Raw genomic sequence first — 25,979 nt, 5'->3', positions numbered from 1 at the left:
GTAAAATCACACAATCGAGGGGGTATTTAATGTATATAAATTTCTGGATTGTTTTATACTTTGTTATATAATTATAAATCTTGTTCATATGGTTGAATCTTCTTCATATGGTTTAAATTAATAGTTACCACAGTTTGTCATTTTCTTTTTTTTCTGTTAAGTTTATTGGTACATTTTAGGTATACAATACAGTTATATTCATCAATGGGATCTTGTACCTTTACATGATGTATCTTGGTTCTTATTTTTTTCCCCTTCCCCTGCCCTCCCTTCACCCCCTCCACCCTTCCCTATTTACAAAGACTTTGTTTCCATTTTTTCCTTTTCTTATAATTTTCCCTTTCCTTTCTTTCCTTTCCCCTACCCCTCCCATTTTCCCTACCCCTTTGGACCTTTTCTTCCTATTTCACATTATCAATTACTCATTTTAATCATTATTTACACTTTCAGTTTCTCACACCAGAGAAACTATTCAGTATTGACACGTGTGTTCTATTTATTTCACTTAAGAGTATGGCCTCAATATGCATCCATTTAGCTATAAATGTCTCTAGTTTCTCATTCTTTATGGCTGAGTAGTACTCCATTTTATATTTTTAAAAAACCCCACATCTTCTTTATCCAGTTTCCAGTTGATGGGCACTTGGGCTGTTTCCAAGCTTTTGCTATTACAAACTGTGCCACTATAAACATGGGTGCACATATATCGCTGTGGTATGATTCTTTTAATTCTTTTGGGAAGATACCTAGCAGGGGAATAGCCAGGTCAAACAGGACCTCTAGTCATAGTTCATTGAAGTATCTCCATACTGATTTCCACAGTGGTTGCACCAGTCTGCACCCCCACCAACAATGGAGAAGGATTCCTTCCTCCCCACAAGCCCGCCAACATTTGTTACTGGTTGATTTCTTGATAGCAGCCATTCTTTGTGGGGTGAGGTGGAATCTCAGTGTTGTTTTCATCTGCATCTCTTGAATGACCAGGGATGTTGAACATTTTTTCATATGTTTATATAGTGCTTTTACTTCTTTGTCTGAGAAATGTCTGTTCATTTCAGATGCCCATTTTTGAATTGGGTCTTTAAATTTGGGAGATCTGATTTTTTTCGGTTCTTTATATATTCTAGATAGTAGTCCTTTGTCTGAGGTACACCTGCTAAAAATTTCTTCCCACATTGTAGGTTGTCTGTTAGCTCTGTTGGTGGTTTCTCCCACAGTGCAGAAGCTTTTTAATAAGATGAGATCCCAGTTGTTGATTCTTTGTGATAATTCCTGTGCTACTGAGGTTTTGTTCATAAAGAGTTTTCCTACACCGATCAAGAGTTCTACCTAATTTATATTCCAGGAAGTTTAGTGTTTCTGTTTTAATATTTAGATCTTTAATCCACTTCGATCTTAGTTTAGTGCACAGTGATAGATATGGGTTTAGTTTTAATCTTTGGCAGGTTGAAATCCAGTTTTTCCAACACCATTTATTAAAGAGGCTATCTCTCCTCCAGTGAGGATGGTTGGCACCTTTGTCAAAGATGAGGTGGCTGAGTACGTCTGGAGTTGTTTCTGCATCTTCTAATCCATTCCATGATCCTCAGGTCTGTTTCTGTGCCAGTACCATGATGTTTTTATCACAGTAGCTTTGTAGTATAGTTTCAAGTTGGGGACTGTGATACCCCCTGCCATGTATCTGTTGTGTAGAATTGCTTTTGCTATTCTAGGTCTCTTCTGCTTCCACATGAATTTTTGGTTGTTTTCTCTAGTTCTGTGAAATATATTGTTGGAATTTCAATCGTCATTGCATTAAATCTATATAGCAGTTTTAGAAGTATGGCCATTTTCACTATATTGATTCTTCCTACCCAGGAGCAAGGGATATCTTTCCATTTTCTTATATCCCATTGATCTCTTTTTTCAGAGTGCTGTAGTTTCAGTGTAGAGGTCTTTTGCTTCCTTTGTTAGATTGATTCCTAGATATTTCATTTTTTTGGATGCTATGGTGAAAGGAATTATTTCCCTAATTTCTATCTCAGTGAGTCTGTTATCTGTGTACAAGAAGGCTATTGTTTTTTGAGTGTTGAACTTGTATCCAGCTACTCTACTGAATGTGTCAATTAAGTCTAGAAGTCTTTGGGCAGAGGTTTTTGGGTCATCTACATCATTTTTTGGGTATCATCTTGTCAGCAAATAATGACAGTTTAAAGTCTTCATTTCTTATATTTACTCCTTTTATTGCTTTCTCTTGTCTAATTTCTATGGCTAATGTTTCCAGAACTATACTGAATAGGAGTAGTGATAGTGGACATCCTTTTCTTGTTCCTGATTTTAGCGTGAAGGTTTTCGATTCTTGACCATTTAGTATGATGTTGCCTGTTGGTTTTTCATATATAGCCTTAATCAGGTTGAGATAAAGAACTTCTATTCCGATTTTCTTTAGGATTTTCATCATGAATGGGTGTTGCATTTTGTCGATGCTTTTTCTGCATCTATGGAGATGATCATATGGTTTTTATCCTTGGCTCTGTTAATATAGTGAATTACATTTATTGATTTATGTATGTTGAAACATCCTTGCATCCCTGGGATAAATCCAACTTGGTCAGCATGTATGATCTTCTTGGTGACCCTCTGTATTCTGTTTGCCAGTATCTTGTTGAGGATTTTTGCACCTATGTTCATCAGGGAGATTGGCCTGTAGTTCTCTTTTTTGGTTGGGTCTTGCCCTGGTTTTGGAATCAAAGTAACACTTGCTTCCAGAAATGAATTTGGAAGTATTGCTTTCCTTTGAATTTCATTGAAGAGTTTCAAGAGGAATGGCAATAGATCTCTAAATGTCTTGTAGAATTCAGCAGTGAAGCCATCAGGACCTGTGCTTTTCTTTGTTGGTAAATTTTTAATTATGTTTTCAATTTCACTGATTGTAATTGGAGTGTTTAGAATTTTTATATCTTCTTCATTCAACTTTGGTAATTTGTATGTATCTAGTAATCTGTCCATTTCTTCTGTGTTTTCCTTTTTATTAGAGTACAGGTTCTCAAAGTAGGTATTGATGATCTTCTTGACTTCTGCTGGATCTGTTGTGACTTCGCCTTTTTCATTTTTAATTGCATGGATTTGAGCCTTTTCTTTCTTCTTTTTATAAGGTTGGCTAAGGGTTTATTGATTTTATTTACTCTTTCAAAAAACTAACTCTTTGATTCATTGATTTTTTTGGATCATTCTCTTAGTCTCCATTGCATTGATTTCTGCTCTGATCTTTATAATTTCCTCTCTTGTATGAGCTTTGGATTTGTCATGCTCTTTTTTTTCTAGAAGTTTGGGGGTGGGTACAGGGGATCGAACTTGGGCCCTAGCACTTGCGAGGCAGACAGCGTAATCACTGAGCTAAATCACTGGCCCCTTTTTCTAGCAGCTTGAGGTTCAGCATCAGGTTGTTTAATTGAGTTCTCTCTCTCTCTGTTTTCCTAATACGGGCATTCACTCCCATGAATTTCCCTCATAGAACTGTTTTCATCGTGTCCCATAGATTCCTGTATGTTGCACTGGCATTATCATTTACTTTTAGAAACTGTCAAATTTCTTCTTTAATTTCCTCTGTGACCCATTGGTTGTTCAGGAGGGTGTTATTCAATTTCCATGTGTTTGTGGAGTTCTTACAGTTTCTTATGCTATTGATCTCCAGTTTAATTGCACTGTGGTCTGATAATTTACAGGGGATAACTTCAATTCCTTTGCATTTACTTAAACATGTTCTCTGAGCTAGCGTGTGATCTATTTTGGAGAGTGACCCATGTGCAGCCAAAACGAATGTATATTCTGATTTTATGGGGTGGAACACTCTGTAGATATCTCTTAAATCCATTTGTTCAAAAGCATGGTTCAGTTCTAGTATTTCATTGTTCATTTTTTGTCTAGATTATCTGTCTATTTGTGACAGTGGGGTATTGAGGTCCCCCTCTGCAATTGTATTAGTGCTTATTTTGTTTTTCATGTCCTTTAATATTTTTTTTGTATAGTTGAAGGCATTAGTATTTGGTGCATATATATTTCTGATTGTCATCTCTTCCTCTTGGATTGTTCCCTTTACAAGGATGTAGTGACCTTCTTTGTCTCTCTTAGTTTTGGTTTGAAATCTACTTTGTCTGCAAATAAGATAGCTAGCCCTGCTTTTTTCCGGGTTCCTGTTGCATGGAGAACTGTTTTCCATCCTTTTACTTTCAGTCTATGAGTTTCTTTTTGTACTAGGTACATTTCTTGTATAAAGCATATTGTTGGATTTTGCTTCTTAATCCATTCTGCCAGTCGATTTCTTTTCATCGGTGAATTGAGGCCATTATCATTGATGGTTATAACTGATATGTATTGACTTGTCCTTGTCATGTTATTTTCCTGTTGTTGCTTCTTTTATTTTTTATTTTTCCCCCACTCCCTTTAATTTCTTGCCCTGACTGATGGATTTGCTCTGTTGGACCTCATAGAATTGTGACCTCCATTGTCTTTTTCTAGGATATTGTTTAGAATTGTTTATAGTGCTGGTTTGGTATTCATGAAGTTTCTCAGGTGTTCTTTGTCATGGAAGTATCTTATTTCCCCATCAACTTTGAAAGCTAGTTTTGCAAGATACAAAAGTCTAGGTTGGAGGTTGTTTTCTTTTAGGGCTTCAAATTCCTCACTCTAGGCTCTCCTTGACTTGAGGGTTTGTGTTGAAAAGTCTGCTGTCTTTCTGATGGGCTTTCCTTTGTAGGTGATTTTTTTCTTTTCTCTAACTGCTTGTAGGATTTTGTTCTTCTCTTGCGTTTCTGGGATCTTGACTATTAAATGTCTAGGTGTAGCTTTTTTTTGATCGTGGCTAGTTGGAGTTCTATATGCCTCACTTATCTGTATGTCAAATTCTCTACCTCTGTCTGGAAAGTTTTCTACTATTACTTCTAATCATGTATTTCACTCTGCTCACCATCTCTGTAGTTATCTGGGAAATTATTTCTGTTTTGAATTTTTCTAGAGCCTCATTCATCTGTTTTGTTACTTTCTGTCCTCTCAGTTCAGGGCATTCAAGTGGTTGATTATCATATTTTTCCACCCCGTTTCCCCCAGAATTTGCCTTTGTTGAGCTGGAAGTCTGTGTTTGTTCCTTACCAAGGTGTCTTCTCATTTTTAATTCTGTTGTTGGTGCTTTTTTTTGCTTTAATTCCTGGGCTGATACTCCAATATTTCTTATTTTGAGTATCTTTATTACTGGTGTTTAGAGCCCCCATGGAGTGATTGCTTCTCAGAGATATCTTCCAGGTATAGTTGGACTTTTTAGGCTTTGAGTCTTTAATGACTGAGGCAAACTTATTTTCAGTATACCAGGGAGGAAAACTGATTAGATCAATCAAAACACCTTAGCCCAATTGACACAATCAGCACAGAGAATCAACAACTGGGATCTCATCTTATTAAAAAGCTTCTGCACTGCCAGAGAAAACACCAAAAGAGCTAAGAGACAACCTACAATGTGGGAAAAAATTTTTACCAACTGTTCCTCAGACAAAGGTCTACTATCTAGGATAAAGAACTAAAAAATAATCAGCCCCCCAAAAATTCAAAGATCCAATTCAAAAATGGGCATCTGAAATGAACAGACATTTCTCAGACAGAGAAATAAAAGCAGCAAATAAACATATGAAAAAATGTTCAACATCACTGATCATTCGAGAGATGCAGATGAAAACAACACTGAGATTCCACCTCATTCCAGAAAGAATGGCTGTTATCATGAAATCAACCAATAAGTAATGCTGGAGGGGGTGTGGGGAGAAAGGAATCCTACCCCATTGTTGTTGGGAGTGTAGACTAGTGTAACCACTGTGGAAATCAATATGGAGATACGTCAAACAACTAGGATTAGAAGTCCCATTTAACCCAGCTATTCCTCCACTGGGTATCTTCCCAAAATAATTAAAAGAATCATCCCGCAGTGATATATGCTTACCCATGTTTATAGCAGCACAGTTTGTAATAGCTAAAACTTGGAAACAGCCCAATTGCCTATCAACTGGAGACTGGATAAAGAAGTTGTGGTTTTTAAAAAATAAAATGGAGTACTACTCAGCCATAAAGAATGATAAACTAGAGACATTTATAGCTAAGTGGATGCACATTGAGGCCGTACTGTTAAGAGAAATAAATACGACACACTTGTGTAAATACTGAATAGTTTGGTATGAAAAACTAAAAGTGTAAATAAGAATCAAAGTGTATAATTCATATTGTGAAATAGGAAGAAAATGTCTAAAGAATAGGGGAAATGGGAGGGGAACAGGAAAGGAAAGAAGAGAAAAGAAAAATATGAGAAAAGGAAAGACATGGAAACAAAGTCTTTGTAAATAGGGAAGGGTAGAGGGGGTGAAGGGAGGGCAGGGGAATAGGGAAAAACTAAGAAACAAGATACATCATGTAAAGGTACAAGATCCCAATGAGGAATGTAACTGTATTGCATACCTAAAATGTATCAATAAACTAAATTTTTAAAAAAGAAATAACAGTTTCAGAAATTGGTAAGCCATTTGTTAACCTGATATCTTGAGCTATTATCGATTTAATCTCTGCTTGTCCACTTGTTGTAGTGTAAGTCTTTTAATGACACTCTGTAACAAATATAAAGATTTACTATTCATGTAATAAATTTGAGTGTCTCAAGCCAAAAAGATAGTGAACTTTACTACATATAAAGAATGTTAAATGTATAACTGGCATTTTGTCATCTTTCAACTGCTTTGTTTTTCTTCAAATATAATTCTAGATCTACTTTGAGGTTTTTTTTTTTTAATTGTCCACAAGCTATTGAGTGAAAATCCTGTTTTTAGAGTACTAGAGCCAGACAATGGCTTCATCATTTACCCTTTAAGGGCCTTGCAACTTATAGTAAATGTGGTCTGATTTCTTTCCACTAGAATTACCAGCATTCATAAATGTATACCCCTTTATTATAATTTGTTCCTAACAATCAGAAGACAGATCATCTGATTTATTTTATAAAGGATTATAAAAGAAAATTTTAAGGATTATTTTATTTAAAATTTTTTTTTTATTCATATATTAATTGGTACATTTTAGGTATACAACACATTTACATTTATCATTGGGTGTTTGTACCTGAACATGATGTATCTTAGTTCTTATTTTTCCCCCATTACCTATGCACCCTTCACCCCCACCACCCTTCCCTATTTACATAGACTTTGTTTCCACTTTTTTTTTCTTTTCTCATAATTTTTCCTTTCATTTCTTCCCTTTCCCCTTCCCCTCCTGCCACCCCTACCCCTTTGGAACGTTTCCTATTTCAAATTATCAATTATTCATTTTAATCATTTTCATCCTTATTTACACTTTCAGTTTCTCACACTAGAGATATTACTCAGTATTTACACATGTGTGTCCCATTTATTTCACTTAAGAGTATGGCCTCAAGATGCATCAGTTTAGCTATAAATGACTCTAGTTTTTTGTTCTTTATGGCTGAGTAGTACTCCATTTTATAAAAAAGAAACACATCTTCTTTGTCCAGTTTCCAGTTGATGGGCACTTGGGCTGTTTCCAAACTTAGCTATTACAAACTGTGCCACAATAAACATAGGTGCACATATGTCGCTGTGGTATGATTTTTTTTAATTCTTTGGGGAAGATACCCAGCAGGGGAATAGCTGGGTCAAATGGGACCTCTAGTCCTAGTTCTTTGAGGTATCTCCATACGGATTTCCGTAGTGGCTGCACCAATCTGCACTCCCACCAACAATGGAGAAGGGTTCCTTTCTCTCCACACCCCCGCCAGCATTTGTTATTGGTTGACTTCTTGATACCAGCCATTCTTCCTGGGGTGAGGTGGAATCTCAGTGTTGTTTTCATCTGCATCTCTCGAATAACCAGTGATGTTGAACATTTTTTCATATATTTATTGGCTGCTTTTACTTCTTTGCCTGAGTAATGTCTGTTCATTTCGGATGCCCATTTTTGAATTGGGTCTTTGAATTTGGGGAGGTCTGATTTTTTTTCAATTCTTTGTATATTCTAGATAGTAGACCTCTGTCTGAGTTACAGCTGCTAAAAATTTTTTCCCACATTGTAGGTTGTTTGTTAGCTCTGTTGGTGTTTTCTCTTGCAGTGCAGAAGCTTTTTAATAAGATGAGATCCCAGTTGTTGATTCTTTGTGTTAGCTCCCGTGCTACTGAAGTTTTGTTCATAAAGTCTTTTCCTATGCCACAGTCATCGAGAGTTCTACCTAACTTATCTTCCAGCAAGTTTACTGTTTCTGTCTTGATATTTAGGTCTTTAATCCACTTCCATTTTAGTTTAGTGCATGGAGATAGGTATGGGTCTAGTTTTAATCTTCTCCAGGTTGAAATCCAGTTTTTCCAACACCATTTATTGAACAGGCTATCTTTTCTCCAATGAGGGCGATTGGCTCTTTTGTCAAAGATGAGGTAGCCGTGTATGTCTGGAGTTGTTTCTGCATCTTCTAATCTATTCCACTGATCTTCGGGTCTGTTTCTTTGCCACTACCATGCTGTTTTTGTCACAGTAGCTTTGTAGTATAGTTTCAAGTTGTGTATTGTGATACCCCCAGCCATGTCTGTGTTGCCTAGAATTGCTTTTGCTATTCTAGGTCTCTTCTTGTTTCAAATGAATTTTTGGATTTTTTTCTCTAGCTCTGTGAAATATGATGTTGGGATTTCAATCGGGATTAATTCAGTGCAGCAGTTGTGGAAGTATGGCCATTTTCACTATATTGGTTCTTCCTATCCAGGAGCCAGAGATGTCTTTCCATTTTCTTATGTCTTCTTTGATCTCTTTTTTTCAGAGTGTTGTAGTTCTCAATGTAGAGGTCTTTTGCTTCCTTTATTAGATTGATTCCTAGATATTTCATTTTTTTCGAGGCTATTGTGAAAGGGATTGTTTCCCTAATTTCTCTTTCAGTGAGTCTGCTATTTATGTACAAGAAGGCTATTGATTTTTTTCCCCCAATAAGTTTATTGGTACATTTTAGTTATAAAATACAGTTACGTACATCATTGGGATCTTGTAACATTACATGAGTATCTTGGTTTTTGTTTTTTTTTCCCCTTGCCCTGCCCTCCCTTCACCCCCTCCACTCTTCCCTATTTGCAAAGACTTTGTTTCCATTTTTTCCTTTTCTCATAGTTTTTGTTTTCCCTTCTTTCCTTTCCCCCACCCCTCCCACTTCCCCTGCTCCTTTAGACCTTTACTTCCTATTACACAATATCAATTATACATTTTTAAAATTATAATATCAAGATCTAGGAGACATTATCACAGATTTTACAGAATTTAAAAGGATATAGAAAGCATATTACAAAAATCTTTTTTGAAATAAATTGGACAACTTCTAAGAAGTACCTTGGAAGACAAATTAATGAAAATGATTCTGGAGGAAATATAAAATTTGAATAGCACCTATTAAAAAAGTGTATTCCTAGCTTGAAAACCTACCTATATGACAACAACAGGCTCTTAAACATTTTAACTGATAAATTATATCAAACAATTGAAGCAGAAAAAAAAGGAACACTTCTCCCCTCATTTTAGGAAATCAACATTGTGCTAATCCTAAAACTGGATAAAGATAATAGAAGAAAAAAGTATGAACATAGATAGAAATTTGTTTAACAAAACAAACTATTAGAAGTCAGATCTGGCAGTTTGTAGAAAGTGGTTTTATTATACGGATGGCAGTGTTGGTTCAGCATTGGAAGATCCACCCCCAAAAGTCATCATTTTAACAGAGAAAAGGAAAAAGCCATATGATCCTGTCAGTAGTTGCAGAAAAAATATTGGACTAAATTCTACAGCTGTTCTTGGTAAAAGCTATTAGGACACTAGAAGTAGAACAGAACCTTCTCAACAGGTTAAAGACATGTACTCCATACTTTCAGCGAGAACGCCTTATATGTATGGAGAAGATACCAATGCTTTCTCCCTAAGGTGGGGAACAAGGATATGCCTACTCTTCATCTGTCTATTAAACTTTGAAACATAGGCCTAAACCAAAATAGTCTGGCAATAAAATGACACAATTAGGATAGGATTGGCAAGGTAGAAACAAAATCTTTATATGTAGATGAAATGATCATCTACAGAGAAAATACTAAGAAATCTCTAGGAGCCCCTAGAACTTATATTTGAATTTAGCAGGATTAGAAAACACAAGGTATATATAAAAATTCAGATCTATGTATCCTTGCTATAAATGAAGAATTGGATATTGAAATTTAAAAGTTCTGTAGGAGTACAAAGGACCTAGAAAAGTAAAAAGAAAAAGAAAAAAAAACAGTGTTGGAAGACGTTTAGTACCTAATTTTAAGACTTCTTCTAAAGCTACAGTAATGAAGGCAGTGTTGGTGTAAGGAAAGACATATAGATGATTGGAATAAAACAGAGAATCTAGATATAGAACTACACATATATGGTCCACTGAGTTTTGAAAGATTATTTAACATTAACATTTTATAGAATATAAACTCAATTCAAGAGCAGAGGAAAAGATAGTGTTTTCAGCAAATGGCACTAGAACACCTGATATCTGTATATAAAAAATTAACCTCGACCCTTTGTTTCCATACATAAAAATAACTTGAAAGGATCTAGGAATCTAAATATGAAAGACTAAAACTATAAAACTTTAAGAAGAAATTATAAGGGAAAATGTTTATGAATTTAGGGTAGGCAAGAACTTCCTAGGATACAAAAAACATGATGTATAAAAGAAAAAAATTGATAAATGTGATTCCATCAAAATTTAGAACTTTAAATGACATCGTTAAAATGAAAAGTAGTCCTTAAACAGACCATATTTACAGTGCATATAACCTATGACCAGAATATATAAAGAACTCTTACAGCTCATTAATAGACAACCCAATTAAAGAGTAGACACAAGAAGATGATAAATAGGCTATTGAGTTTTGAGTGTTGACCTTGTATCCAGCTACTCTGCTGAATGTGTCAATTAAGTCTAGAAGTCTTTTGGCAGAGTTTTTTGGGTCTTCTACATAAAGTATATCATCAGCAAATAATGACATTTTAATTTCTTCCTTTCCTATCTTACTCCTTTTATTTCTTTCTCTTATCTAATTGCCGTGGCTAATGTGAAACTGTTATTTCTTAATTCAAAACAAAAACTTCAGATTTGCACAAAATAAACTGCTCTGAGTTTACTCTTAAAAGTCAGATGAGCAAATATAATAAGACTTCTAATACACAGATAAAAATTCTTGGGATCACCAAGAATTTCTTAGGGAGGAAAAAAATAATAAATACCAAAAAATCCCAATAGAATGTATCTAGATAAGGGTTTAGACATTTCACTAACATACCTTTTACTGGGCTTATTGTAACATTTCATCTTAAAGAATTTTTCCCCCTCCCATTGCCTTCTTTATTCATTCTACAATTCCTCTCTTCCCTTTCCTTCTCCTCTCCACTCTCCAAAAAAAGGGGGGTGGGAAATCTAAAGACATACACAGATGCACATGATCTTTCATTACTTTTGTTCCTATAAGCAGAAGCTGACTAAAGAACTCAGGCCTAAATGATGTAAGAAGAAACATAATGGGAAAACCCATGGTTACAATTAAAGAGCTGCCTTATTAACTCAACAGACTTAAAACTCTAAGTTAAAAAAAAAGGCTGATTCATAGGAAATGCACCTAATCCTTCAAGCTGTTCACAGTATAGCAATGATTCTGCCCAGAATCAAAACAGATCCTTGACAGGAATGCATACAATTTGCACTCCTCTAAATACTCAACATAGCTCTCACTAGAAACAGAGAAATAATTCTCTCAAGTCACAAATAATTAGGTTGAATAAATGATTTAGATGTTCCATGTTCATATAAGGCCTTAACTTCTTTTAAAAAGAAACCAGTTCATTCAAAAAGTGCTTTGACATTGAAGCGATACTCTGAAGTGAAATAAATAGGACACACATGTGTAAATACTGAATAGTTTCTCTAGTGTGAGAAACTGAAAGTGTAAATAAGGACTAAAAGGTATAATAGATAATGTGAAATAGGAAGAAAAGGGGCAAAGGGGAAGGGGACGTGGGAAGGGTAGGGGAAAGGAAAGAAGGGAATGGAATTTGTATGAGAAAGTGAAAAAATGGAAACAAAGTCTTTGTAAATAGGGAGGGATGGAGGGGTTGAAGGGAGGGCAGGGGAAGGGGGAAAAATAAGAACCAAGAGAGATTATGTAAAGGTGCAAATTTTCAATGATGAATATAATTATATTGTATCCCTAAAATGTACCAATAAAATAAAATTTTTTAAAAAAGTGCTAAAAAAGTCTGAAAAGTTCTTAGAATTTAAGACATGATTTTTCCTTCTTTCACCCCTTACAAACAGATGCCCTTTTCAGAGTATTTTCAGGCTGTACAGGCAGGACTGAGAATTACAGCTCCAAAGCCCATTCAATTTGTCTGGATCCATATGATTATAGGAGCTGGGGGTGCTGGAGCTGGTGAACTTAACTTTCAGGAAATCTCTCACTTTTTCTTCAATTTCCTTTAGGCCTAGACTGGTTCGAAGGGTTTCTTCCTTCAACAGGACGGTCAAGACTAAAGCTACATCTTTGAAGACTGTGTTTTCATGATCATGATATTTATAAAAGATTAGAGCCTGGATGCAGTGATTCAAAACAGTGCACCACAGCTGCGTTCTGGCCATTTGTGAAACCACTGCTCAATTCCTGATCTACCTCCAGTTTGACATCACTGTCATGAGCAGCTTTGCCTTTCCCATCAATCTGGATGGCACGTTCGCTCCGAAAGGAAGAATAGGCATCAGCAATTTGTTCACTCAGACACTTAACTGCTTCTTCAGCATCTTAGGCAGCAGTGAGCAGCAAGATATCAGGCTGAGGTCGAGGATGGGAGCTATTAAGATGTTTCTGAAGGAATGTTTGGCTTCTTTCCCACAGCTTCTCATCTTGACCTTGGTACTTATTTCTAAGTTGTTTCATCTGGTTCTGGAACATTTGAACAGTAGTAATTTCTACTTCAAGAGTATGAATAAACAAAAATTCCAAAGGACAAGAACACGTATCAGAACAAGTAGGCATAAAAGCTATTTCTTCTTTAAAGAATATTCTTTTGGGGGATGTTCAGCTACTTGTTGGCTGGAGAGTGATGGAGACTGGCTTCCAAGCTCTGATATCCGAACGCTATCGCTTTGCATCCTAGTTCTAATTCTTGTATCTTGTTCAAACCATTCCTGAGAGTTTTTGGATATCCTGAGCTCAGCACTGAAGACTGCTTATTATGAGCTGTGGAGTCATGACTTTGTGGTAATCTCCGAACTGATTCTGGACATTGACCAGGTGATCTGGTGGTTTGATCTCCAGATTCAACAGAATCCCCGGATCTGACCTTAATAGTAGTGACATCATTGTAAGACTGTCTTGGTTGTCATCTTCAGTTTCTCCTTCTTCAGAGAAATTGACCTTCTGTTCTACATTGGAGGCTTCTAATTAATTCATTTTAGTATTTTCATTTGTTCTATATGTCGAATCAGATCTTGTGCTTCTCAGAGGGGGTCTACAAAGGCTAATTACAGGATCTTCACTGGTCACTGGAGCTTCTTGTGTTCTAACAGATTTCTTTGAGACTGTTTGGTAACAGTTTGAGAAGATGGTTCATACTCTTCAGAGGATATAGAGGCCCATAACCCTCTCCTCGTGGTAACTGGCGATGGCTGTAGCAGAGGCTGCTGTGAGTGCGGCTGCAGGAGGCGGGCAGTCCTTTGTACGTTCATCTCTTCCACCTCTTGGTGTCCGGGGTTGCCTCCGCTGCCGAGACCGCAGGTAGTAGGCGTTTTCTCTCCCTTCCTCTTTTCCAGAATCCGGCTGGAACCCTTCTGGTGGGGTTCGTCTTCCCACCGGGGACCTTTCTTTGGCCATCTGGAGTTTGAAGTCGCCTTATACTTGTGGTGATTCCTCTGAGAACCTCACTTCCTGCCGACCCTTAAGTGATGGAGGAATTCCTTACAGGAGCGCGTCACCATTGCTGCCATCTTGAGAAGCTCAGTGGAGCCTTCCCTCCCCTATAAATGAATTTTTTTATTAAATTCTTTAATTGGTACATTGTAGGTATACAACACAATTACATTTCTCATTGGGAATTGTACCTTTACATAATGCATCTTGGTTCTTATTTTTTCCCCATTCCTATGCCTCCCTTCACCCCCTCCACCCTTCCCGATTTACAAAGACTTTATTTCCATTTTTTCCATTTCTCATCATTTTTCCTTTCCCTTCTTTCCTTTCCCCTGCCCCTCCCACTACCCCTACCCCTTTGGACCTTTTCTTCCTATTTTGCATTATCGATTATTCATTCTAATCATTGGTATATTTCAGGTATACAATATAATGACATTCATCATTGGAAATTTGCACCTTTACATAGTCTCTCTTGGTTCTTATTTTTCACCCCTGCACAGCCCTCCCTTCAACCTCTTCAGTCCTCCCTATTTACAAAGATTTCGTTCCTAGTTTTCCATTTTCTCATATTAATCCCATTCCCTTCTATCCTTTCCCCTAGCCCTCCCACTTCCTTCCCCTTTGCCCCTTTGCTTCATATTTCACATGACCTATTATACATTTAGTCCTTATTTACACTTTCAGTTTCTCACACCAGAGAAACTATTTGGAATTTATTCATGTGTGTCCTATTTATTTCACTTAAGAGTATCGCCTCAATGTGCATCCACTTAGCTATAAATGTCTCTAATTTCTCATTTTTTATGGATGAGTAGTCCTCCATTTTATAAAAAAATCACATTTTCTTTATTCAGTCTCCAGTTGATGGGCATTTGGGCTGTTTCCAAGTTTTAGCTATTACAAACTGTGCTGCTATGAACATGGGCACACATATATCATTGCGGTATGATTCTTTTAATTCTTTGGGGAAGATCCCCAGCAGTGGAATAGTGGGGTCAAATGGGACTTCCAGTCCTATTTCTTTGAGGTATCTCCATACTGATTTCCACAGTGGTTGCATCAGTCTACACTCCTACCAGCAGTGGAGCAGGGTTGCTCTTTCCCCACAGCCCCACCAGCATTGGGTATTGGTTGATTTCATGATAGCAGCCATTCTTTCTGGAGTGAAGTGGAATCTCAGCGTTGTTTTCATTTGTATCTCTCGAATGACCAGTGATGTTGAACATTTTTTCATGTATTTATTTGCTATTTCTACTTCTTTGTCTGAGAAATGTCTGTTCATTTCAGATGCCCGTTTTTGGATTGGGTCTTTAAATTTGGGAGGTCTGATCTTTTTAAGTTCTTTATAGATTCGAGATAGTAGACCTTTTTCTGAGGAAGAGCAGGTGAAGATTTTTCCCCACATTGTGGGTTGTCTCTTCACACTGCTGGTGGTTTCTCTTGCTATGCAGAAGCTTTGTAATGAGAAGAGATCCCACTTGTTGATTGTTTGTGCTAGTTCACGGGCAACTGAGGTTTTGTTCATAAAATCTTTTCCTACACCGATGTCTTCAAGGGTTCTACCTAACCTCTGTTCCAACTGGTTCAGAGTTTCTATTTTAATATTTAGATCTTTAATCCATTTTGATTTTAGTTTAGTGCATGGTGAGAGATACAGGTCTAGTTTTAATCTTTGGCAAGTTGAAGCCCAATTTTTCCAGCACCATGTGTTAAAGAGGCTATCTTTCCTCCAGGGAGGGTGTTTGGCTCCTTTATTGAAGATGAGATGGCTGAGTGTGTCTGGCGTTGTTTCTGCATCTTCTAGTCTGTTCCACTGATCCTTAGGTCTGTTTCTTTGCCAGTACCATGCTGTTTTTATCACAGTAGCTTTGTAGTAGAGTTGCAGGTTGGGGATTGTGATACCCCCTGCCATGTCTCTGTTACCTAGAATTGCTTTTGCTATTCTGGGTCTCTTCTAGTTCCAAATGAATTTTTGGATTGTTTTCTCAAGGTCTATGAAGTATGCTGCTGGGATCTCAATTGGAATTGCATTAAATCTATATAGAAGTTTTGGAAGTATGGTCATTTTCACTGTATTAATCCTTCCTACCCAGGGACAGGGGATGTCTTTCCATTTTCTGATATCATCTTCAATCTCTCTTTTCAGAGTGCCATAGTTTTCAGAGAAGAGGTCTTTGATTTCTTTTGTTAGGTTGATTCCTAGGTATTTTAGATACATATGAATTACCAAAGTTGAATGAAGAAGACCTAAAAACTCTGAATGGATGCTATTGTGAAAGGAATTATTTGCCATATTTCTCTCTCAGTGAGGCTGTCATTTGTGTAGAGGAAAGCTATTGATTTTTGTGTGTTGACCTTGTAACCAGCTACTTGACTGAATTTGGTTATTAAGTCTAGAAGACTTTTGGTGGAGTTCTTGGGGTCTTCTATATAGAGTATCTTGTCATCTGCAAATAATGACAATTTGACTTCTTCATTTTCTATCTTTATTCCTTTTATTTCTTTCTCTTGTCTAATTGCTGTGGCTAATGTTTCCAGAACTATATTGAACCAGAGTGGTGCTAGTGGACATCCTTGTCTTGTTCCTGATTTTAGTGTGAGGGATTTCAGTTTTTGACCATTTAGTATGATATTGGCTGTTGGTTTTTCATAGTTGGCTTCTATCAGTTTGAGGTAGAGACCATCTATTCCAATTTTTTGTAGGGTTTTTATCATAAATGCATGTTGGATCTTGTCAAATGCTTTTTCTGTGTCTATGGAGATAATCATATGGTTTTTGCCCTTGGCTCTATTGATATAGTGTATTACATTGATTGATTTGTGTATATTGAACCATCCCTGCATCCCTGGGATGAATCCCACTTGATCAGGGTGTATGATCTTCTTGATGATCTTCTGCATTCTGTTTGCCAGTATCTTATTAAGGATTTTTGCATCTGTGTTCATTAGTGAGATTGGCCTGTAGTTCTCTTTTTCGGTTGGGTCTTTCTCTTCTTTGGGGATCAAGGTGATGCTTGCTTCCAGGAATGAATTTGGGAGTATTGCTTCCCTTTCAATTTCATTGAAGAGTTTAAACAGTAGCGGCAGCAGTTCCTCTCTAAATGTCTTGTAGAATTCAGCACTGAAGCCATCAGGGCCCGGGCTCCTCTTAGTTGATAAGTTTTTAATTACATTTTCAATTTCATTGGTTGATATTGGGTTGTTCAGAGTTTTTAGGTCTTCTTCGTTCAACTTGGGTAATTCATATGTATCTAGGAATCTGTCCATTTCTTCTGTGCTGTCCATTTTATTGTTGTATAGGTTCTGGAAGTAGGTACTGATGATCCTCTGGATTTCTGCTGGGTCTGTTGTAATTTCACCCTTTTCATTCCTAATTGCATGGATTTGGGCCTTTTCTTTCCTTTTTCTGACAAGGTTGGCTAAAGGTTTGTCAATTTTGTTGATTGTTTTGAAGAACCAACTCTTGGCTTCATTGATTTTTTTGTATTGTTCTCTTAGTCTCCATTGCATTGATTTCTCCTCTGATCTTTATAATTTCCTCCCTTTTATGAGCTTTGGGGTTGTCCTTCTCTTCTTTTTCTAGAAGCTTGAGGTTCAGCATCAGGTTGTTTAATTGGGCTCGTTCTGTTTTCCTAATATGCATATTCACTGCTAAGAGTTTCCCTTGTAAGACTGCTTTCATTGTGTCCCATAGATTCTGATATGTTGTATTGTCATTGTCATTTAATTGAAGGAACTGTCTGATTTCTTCTTTAATTTCCTCTGTGACCCATTGGTTATTCAGAAGTGTGTTGTTCAATTTCCACATGTTTATGAAATTTTTTGAGTTTCTTTTGCTATGGATCTCCAATTTCATTGCACTATGATCTGATAATATACAGGGGATAACTTCAATTCCTTTGCACTTACTTAAACATGTTCTATGTGTGAGTATGTGGTCTATTTTTGAGAATGACCCATGTGCAGCTGAGAAGAATGTGTATTCTGATTTTGTGGGGTGGAAGACTCTGTAAACATCTGTTAAGTTCATTTGTTCAAGAGTTCAATTGAGTTCTACTATTTCATTACTTATTTTTTGTCTAGTTGATCTATCTGTGACAGTGGGGTGCTGAGGCCCCCCACTACAATTGTTTTAGTGAATATATGACTTTTGGTGTCCATTAGTGTTTGTTCTATATAGTTGGGCGCACTAGTGTTTGTTGCATAGATATTTATGATTGTCATCTCTTCCTCTTGGATTCTTCCCTTTACAAGGATGTAGTGTCCTTCTTCATCTCTCTTAATCAGTGTTGGTTTGAAATCTACTTGATCTGCCAAGGGGATAGCTACTCCTGCTTTTTTTCGGGTTCCTGTCTCATGGAGTATTGTTGTCCACTCTTTAACTTTCATTCTATGAGTTTCCTTTTGAATTAAGTGTGTTTCTTGTATGCAGCATGTTGTTGGATTTTGCTTCTTGACCCATTCTACCAGTCTATTTCTTTTGATTGGTGAATTGAGACCATTAACATTGATGGTTATAACTGAAACGTATTGACTTGTCATTGCCATGACTTTTTCTTTTTGTTGCGTTCTCCCCCTTTCCATTTAATTTCTTGTCATGCCAGATGGGTTCATTCTGCTTTGCTTCCTGGGGTTGTGATCACTAGTGCCTGTTCCTAGGATATTGTCTAAAACTCTCTGGAGTGCTGGTTTGGTACTCACGAAGTTCCTAAGGTGCTCTTTGTCATGAAAGTATCTTATTTCTCCATCAATTTTGAAAGACAGTTTTGCAGGGTACATCAATCTGGGTTGGAGGCTGTTTTCTTTTAGGGCTTGAAATACATCACTCCAAGCTCTTCTTGCCTTGATGGTTTGTGTTGAGAAGTCTGCTGTGATTCTGATGGGGTTCCCTTTGTATGTGATGTGTTTCTTTTCTCTGACTGCTTGGAGAACTTTGTTCCTCTGTTGAGTTTCTGGAATCTTAACAATTATATGCCCATGTGTAGATTTTTTTTGATCAAGGCTATTTGGAGTCCTATATGCCTCACTTATCTGTATGTCAAGCTCTTTTCCCCTGCTTGGGAAGTTTTCTGCCATTATTTCTGTGAAGAGATTTTTTATGTCATCTCCACTCTCTCCTGTTTCTTCATTGAGCCCAATCAGTCTTATGTTATTCTTCTTTGCATCATCTAGCAGCTGCTGGATTGATTTCTCATGTTCCCTTATAATTGTGAAGCAATTTTTCTTTTCCTGCTCACTAATTGCAATCTTATCTTCTATATCTGAAATTCTGTCCTCACATTGGCTCATTCTGCTGTGTAGACTTTCAGTGGAGTTTTTCATGTCCTGGAAATCTATTTGCATCTGTTTCATGGATTCCATTTGTTTCTTGTGTTGGGATTCCATCATGTTCCTGAGATCCTCTCCAGATTTATTAATCATGTCTTGCACTAGGGGTACAATTTCTCCTGTTATCTGAGAAATTATTTCTGATTTCATTTTTTCCAGATCCCCTTTTGTTTCCAATTCAGTGGGTCCAGGTGGTTGAGTATCAGAGTGTTCCATCTCATTTCCCTTTGGGGTTCCTGTAGGTGATCTGGAAGTCTGGTTTTGAGACTTATTTACCTGTTTTCTCATTTCGACTGGGGGGGGGGTGCTGTTAGCACCTGCATGGATTACCTCCTCTGAGCTGGGAGAGGTGGGACAGAGCCCGGGAGCAGCGGTAGGGATGGTGACCCAAAAGCCCTTTCCTGTGGGCTGGGAGCAGCAGGAGGGATGGTGTCCAGGAAGTCCCTTCCTCTGGACCAGGAGCAGTGGGATGGTGGCTCAGAAGCCCCTACCTCTGGGCCAGGAGCAGCTGGACTCAGTACCTTTGTCTGGTGGTCTGTTGTCCTCTGCATCTTTATAGTGTGGATCCAGGTGGCTGCCTGTCTGCAGCAGGGTGATTCGGTGTCTTCCATGTGACTCAGGACCCTATAAATGAATTTTAATAGAAAACTTCATCAGTATTATCATTTACCCTATTATGGGTAAATAGGAAGGGAGAATCATAACAAGAAGGAAAAGAGACTTACGCTGTGAATCTTGCTTTAGTACTTCTCTTTCTCTCCCTAGCTTATTTCACTTAACAAAATGGTTTCCGGTTCTACCCACACTATCATAAATAATAGGATTTCATGAATTGTATTCCACTGTGGATATAAACCACATTCCTTTATCCATTGTTAATGGACACTTAGGTCGGTTTCATATCTTGGTATTGTTAATAGTGCTGCAATGAACATGGGAATGCAAATGTTTCTTTGACACACTGATTTCACATATAACTTGAAGAAATACCTTGAAGAGAGGTTTTTGAATGTTACCACAATTAAATGATAAATGTTTGAGGTAATGGATATACTAATTGCCCTGATCAGATTATAAAACATCTACAAAACATAACTTTACCCCATAAAGATGCACAATTATTATGTGTCAATTAAAAATAGGGGGCTAGGGACAGGGCGGCATGCTGCATGCGTGCGTGTTCTGGAGGCCCCGCCGCTGCCGCTCCCAGGCTGCCACCGTCGCTGTCCCCGTGCAGAGCTGGAGCGGGAGCCACAGCCGAGAGGAGGGAGGAGGAGGAGGAGGCAGTGGAGGAGGCGCTGGACGGCCGGGGGGATTCAAACTGTACTGTTTATGAATTATGGTGCCCAGAGAAAGGTCCTGAGTCACAGAGAACATGCTGAATCAGCCTGCTACAGACAGGCAGGTCTGGGCACGCCCTACCGAGGTCCTGAGTCGCAAGGAAGACACCGAATCACCCCGCTGCAGACAGGCAGCAACCTGGTTCCACACTACAAAGACGCAGAGGACACCAGACCACCAGACCAAGGTACTGAGTCCAGCTGCTCCTGGCCCAGAGGTAGGGGCTTCTGAGCCACCATCCCACTGCTCCTGGTCCAGAGGAAGGGACTTCCTGGACACCATCCCTCCTGCTGCTCCCAGCCCACAGGAAAGGGCTTTTGGGCCACCTTCTGTCCCGCTGCTCCTGGCCCAGAGGAAGGGGCTTCCAGGCCACCATCCCTCCCACCGCTCTGGGCCCAGAGGGAGGGGCTTCTGAGCCACCATCCCACTGCTCCTGGTCCAGAGGAAGGGGCTTCCCGGCCACCATCCCTCCCGCTGCTCCCAGCCCACAGGAAAGGGCTTTTGGGTCACCATCCCTACCGCTGCTCCCGGGCTCTGTCCCACCTCTCCCAGCTCAGAGGAGGTAATCCGTGGAGGTGCTAACAGCACCCCCCCCCCAGTCGAAATGAGAAAACAGGTAAATAAGTCTCAAAACCAGACTTCCAGATCACCTACAGCAACCCCAAAGGGAAATGAGATGGAACACTCTGATACTCAACCACCTGGGCCCACTGAACTGGCAGCAAAAGGGGATCTGGAAAAAATGAAATCAGAAATAATTTCTCAGATAACAGGAGAAATTGTGCCCCTAGTGCAAGACATGATTAATAAATCTGGAGAGGAGCTCAGGAACATGATGGAATCCCAACACAAGAAACAAATGGAATCCATGAAACAGATGCAAATAGATTTCCAGGACATGAAAAATTCCATTGAAAGTCTACACAGCAGAATGAGCCAATGTGAGGACAGAATTTCAGATATAGAAGATAAGATTGCAATTAGTGAGCAGGGAAAGAAAAATTGCTTCACAATTATAAGGGAACATGAGAAATCAATCCAGCAGCTGCTAGATGATGCAAAGAAGAATAACATAAGACTGATTGGGCTCAATGAAGAAACAGGAGAGAGTGGAGATGACATAAAAAATCTCTTCACAGAAATAATGGCAGAAAACTTCCCAAGCAGGGGAAAAGAGCTTGACATACAGATAAGTGAGGCATATAGGACTCCAAATAGCCTTGATCAAAAAAAATCTACACATAGGCATATAATTGTTAAGATTCCAGAAACTCAACAGAAGAACAAAGTTCTCCAAGCAGTCAGAGAAAAGAAACACATCACATACAAAGGGAACCCCATCAGAATCACAGCAGACTTCTCAACACAAACCATCAAGGCAAGAAGAGCTTGGAGTGATGTATTTCAAGCCCTAAAAGAAAACAGCCTCCAACCCAGATTGATGTACTCTGCAAAACTGTCTTTCAAAATTGATGGAGAAATAAGATACTTTCATGACAAATAGCACCTTAGGAATTTCGTGAGTACCAAACCAGCACTCCAGAGAGTTTTAGACAATATCCTAGGAACAGACATTGAGGATCACAACCCCAGGAAGGAAAGCAGAATGAACCCATCTGGCATGACAAGAAATTAAATGTAAAGGGGGAGAACGCAACAAAAAGAAAAAGTCATGGCAATGACAAGTCAATACGTTTCAGTTATAACCATCAACGTTAATGGTCTCAATTCACCAATCAAAAGAAATAGACTGACAGAATGGGTCAAGAAGCAATTAAAAATAAAACCTAAAAAGAGAGAAAAATCTTGTATAGAAATAGGCCCAAGAGTGATCCAGATACATATATAATCTTGTTTCTTTATGATCTGGGCTAAAACGCTACATCAAACACAGTTTCTCCTGAGTGTTATCTTTTATAGTACATATTGAGTTTTAAATATTGTACATAAGTTTTCATAAAATCATATGTGGTAGTAACTTTGTTGTTTTGATTCTATCATATGTACTAGTAGTATTATTTAGTGAAAATTTGTTTCATTTGTATGTATGGGTCAAGATGTAAAATGTATTTCATACTTAAAGCCATGGTTGAAAATGTTGAAAAACACAGTTCTAAGCCTAAAAGCACTGCAGGCAGTTGCCAGGATGGAATGATACGACTCAGGTAAAGTGCTAAGAGCTCAACTTATTCAGCTGTTGTTCAGGCTGGCTACAGAATTTTATGGGCTCAGTACAAGCTGAAAAGGTGGGCCTCATGTTTGAAAGGGAGGAGAAAAGTGCTGTTAAAGGTGCAAAAATGTAGTGCTTTTCTTTTTTTTTCCCCATGGTTTCTGTCTCCACTTGTTTTGTTTTTCTTTGCTATTTAATGCTGTGCTTCCTTGGGCTTATATCCTATGGGTGAAACCCCCAGGCAACTGGGGGCTCTGCCCTGACACTGAGATGTCACCAGCTGTTGGACTGACCTGCAGTGTGGCTAGGAGTATTCCCCTTTCCAATGGGCCCACACATCAGATGCAAAAGGGGATTCCTTCAAGGGACTTTTGTGACTGTTTGGAACCTGGATGAGGATGGGTAACAAGCTTGGGCTTCCACAGTGTCACCTACTGAAGGTGTAGTGGAGCTGCTAACCTTGGCAAGGGCATCAGTTATCCTGTCCCACCCAGAAATACCCCAGGGCACATGCATCTGCCCCTGTTCCTGTGCCTAGGCCCCTGCTGTTGGCAGAGTTCAGGAGCAATCCCAGAGAGTATATATGGGTAGGGGAGGAGGTATAGAAACTATACCTGGAAGACAGGGAGAGGCAGGAATGAAAGTCTCCAAGTCCCTGGAGCACATTCCATTGCCCTATTTTGACTACACTTATAAACATGCATTCAAAGATAAAAAGAAGAATGTCAAGCTGGTGACTTCAGAGCACTAAATGCTAAGTTTGGGGCTAGGCCAGGACTCCTTGAACTGACCCCTAGGTTTCATGATTCACTAGGAGGACTCAAGGCCTCTGCAGATATTCATACTCATGGCTTTATTACTCATGATTTATTGCAATGAAAGGCAACAAAAGACAATCAGCAAAGATAATAAGTATGTGGGACAAAATCCAGGGAGACCAGGTGCAGTTTTCCAAGAGTTCTCCCCCAACAGAGTCACAAACAAGTTGTAACAGCACATGCAAAATGTTGCCAACCATGTGAACTTCTTAGTGATTCATTGCCCAAGGTTTTTATTAGGAGTTGATCATGTAGACATCCTCTACCTGACACATAGCCAACTTCCAGACTTTCAGAAGGAAAGCAGGTGCTCAGCATAAATCACACTGCTTGTATAAACAGTCTAGGCACAGTGAACAGTCTTATCAGTGAGGGAAGGGTGGGAACCCTGCCCAAATCCAAGTTCCCAGATATTAGCCAAGGGCCAACCTTGAAAGCAGGCCTTTGAAAAGCTCAGCTGATAGGCCTGCTGGGCATTTCTTCTATCACAGAGCCTTTTCACAATGGGAGGCCCCATTGTGAACTAGGTGCCCATGCAGTTGGCTTTGGCTGCTGTCCCTCTGTTGCTGTAGTGAAGCCTTGTTATGCAAAGGGACTCAAGAGAACAGGGAGTGCAGGTTGCATCCCTAGAACCATGACACAGAAAGGAGCTTTGAAACCTTTAGGATCAGTGGCTGTGAGCAAAAGGAACTTTGGCCACTTGGCTGCTGTGCCCACAAGTATTGATGGAAAAGAGACTGGGAGAATCCAGCTTCATGTTTTGCGTCTTAACCTGCTGGTCACACCCTTTATTTAATTTAACCCCTACGAACTCACACTACCATTATAAGAAGAAGCAAGAGGAATTATATTTCAAAAATCAGCATAATGGGAATTCCACGTATCATGAGATTAAATGGACATGAATAATACTTGATACATGTGCTTTTCGTAATCTCCTTTATTAAGAAATTAATTTTCTAGCTTTTAAAGAAAATAAAAAGCTGAGAGTACACGTGTTAGTTAACCATCCAGTATAGCAAAGCACTCCAAAATATACTTGCTAAACCCACTGGCCATATATTTAGTTCATGAGTCTCTGGGTTGGCAATTTGGGCTGGGCTCAACTGGGAAGTTCTTCTGTTAGTCTCAGCTAGGCTGTTTCAAACATCTTCAGTTGGCTTCCTGTCAGTCAATGGCTTTTTTCTGGGGGTTGAGTGGCAGTGGCTATGGGAAAATGGATGATTGGGTCATGTGTTTCTCAGGCCTGGGTTTGTTCATTTTAGTTCAGGGAAGTTTTTAAGAGAAGCTCCCACTGGTAAATGCTTTTTAAGTATCTCCTATGCCATTGGCCAAAAAAGTTACATGGCCAACACAGATTCAACAGATGAGAAAATAAACTCCATCTCTGCATGTAAGGATCTGCAGGGCATCTTTCAGGATTATAGATGCTAGAAGGGAAAAAATTTATAGTCCCTCTTTTACACTATGCTATTGACTCACTGGAATTCCATTATAGGAAACAGAAATCAATAACAACTTGTATAACCTTCAACTGGATTCCAATTCATTGTTGAGGTGGGTGTTCATTTATTCCTTTGTGATAAGTTAATCATCTGAGGGAAGTCTGAATCAAATATAACAAAAAGCAACACATTTTAAAGGCAGAAACAGTCTGATAACAACAATAACAGCAACAAAATAACTATAATTTTTTATTTATATTTGAATATAGGAAAAAACGTGAAACTACAAATTTGGTTGAAAACTGACTGGCAGATATACCAGCAAAGCACTGGAACTCTTCAACTCTTGACTAGTCTAATTTCTGGAGACCATTACGGAGGCTTGTTTGTCAGTTCCCTATTCCTTTCTTTTAGGTGCTATTATTATACCATATTGTGGGTTGTTCTTTCCTCTTATTACTCAGGTATAAAATGTAGAGCAAAAAAAGTGGCTTTCTTCTTTTTTAAACAGCTTTAACAGGAAAATCAGTCATACAATGTGTGTGCTATCCTCTGAGTACTTAAGTTTTTAAAGAGGCAAAACGTCTCATCTCTACATTGCCCTGAGGGACCTAAATTTGGCCTTGAAAATACACACACAATGGGATTTTGATGCTTGTACTGTACATAGACTTTAAAAATATATATTCTAATTTTGTACCTAGGTCTCTGATTGCTTTTCCTTCTTTTTGCAAATTATGTTTATGCTGTGGCATTTGAACTGGCTCTTACACATATTTAAACATCAGACAAAGACTAGGGCTTGGCAGAGAAAGCAGAGAGAACTCTGGGGAGAGTAGAGCCCTAATTTCTGACCCTTCTAAGATAGAAGACATCATAGGAGGGAGTTCTTCAC

General features: G+C 38.5%; 1 pseudogene; it reads right to left on the bottom strand.

Annotated features, from left to right (window-relative positions):
• Nucleotides 1–12,374: 12,374 nt before the first annotated feature.
• Nucleotides 12,375–24,156, bottom strand: LOC101714217 (torsin-1A-interacting protein 1 pseudogene; annotated as a pseudogene).
• Nucleotides 24,157–25,979: the final 1,823 nt, after the last annotated feature.

Source organism: Heterocephalus glaber, unplaced genomic scaffold (assembly GCF_053883595.1).
Source record: "Heterocephalus glaber isolate CG9 unplaced genomic scaffold, H.glaber_assembly_v1.0 deba00001547, whole genome shotgun sequence".
Classification (NCBI taxonomy): domain Eukaryota; kingdom Metazoa; phylum Chordata; class Mammalia; order Rodentia; family Bathyergidae; genus Heterocephalus; species Heterocephalus glaber.
Note: the sequence above shows the minus strand (reverse complement) of the source record. Positions and strands in the feature narration are given on the sequence as shown.